Below are 248 nucleotides of genomic sequence, written 5' to 3'. Positions count from 1 at the left end.
TAATTCAGCGGTGGTCCAAATTCCACATGATTAGACAAGAAAACCTAGGTAATGTGCACCCCTTTCTGGGTGGGACTGTCAATACAATGGCGGCTATCCACAATACCACGGCCCGGCGATGTACCCGAGTTAACAAGTAGCGTTTACGGACGGGGACTTTATTTGGAAAATATACCCCCAAGCACATCAATTTAGCATCTATTTTAAAGTGCAGTAACAGTCAATATTTCATGACATAATAAACTTGA

Source organism: Cynara cardunculus (assembly GCF_001531365.2).
Source record: "Cynara cardunculus var. scolymus isolate 2C chromosome LG 3, CcrdV1, whole genome shotgun sequence".
NCBI lineage: Eukaryota > Viridiplantae > Streptophyta > Magnoliopsida > Asterales > Asteraceae > Cynara > Cynara cardunculus.
Note: the sequence above shows the minus strand (reverse complement) of the source record.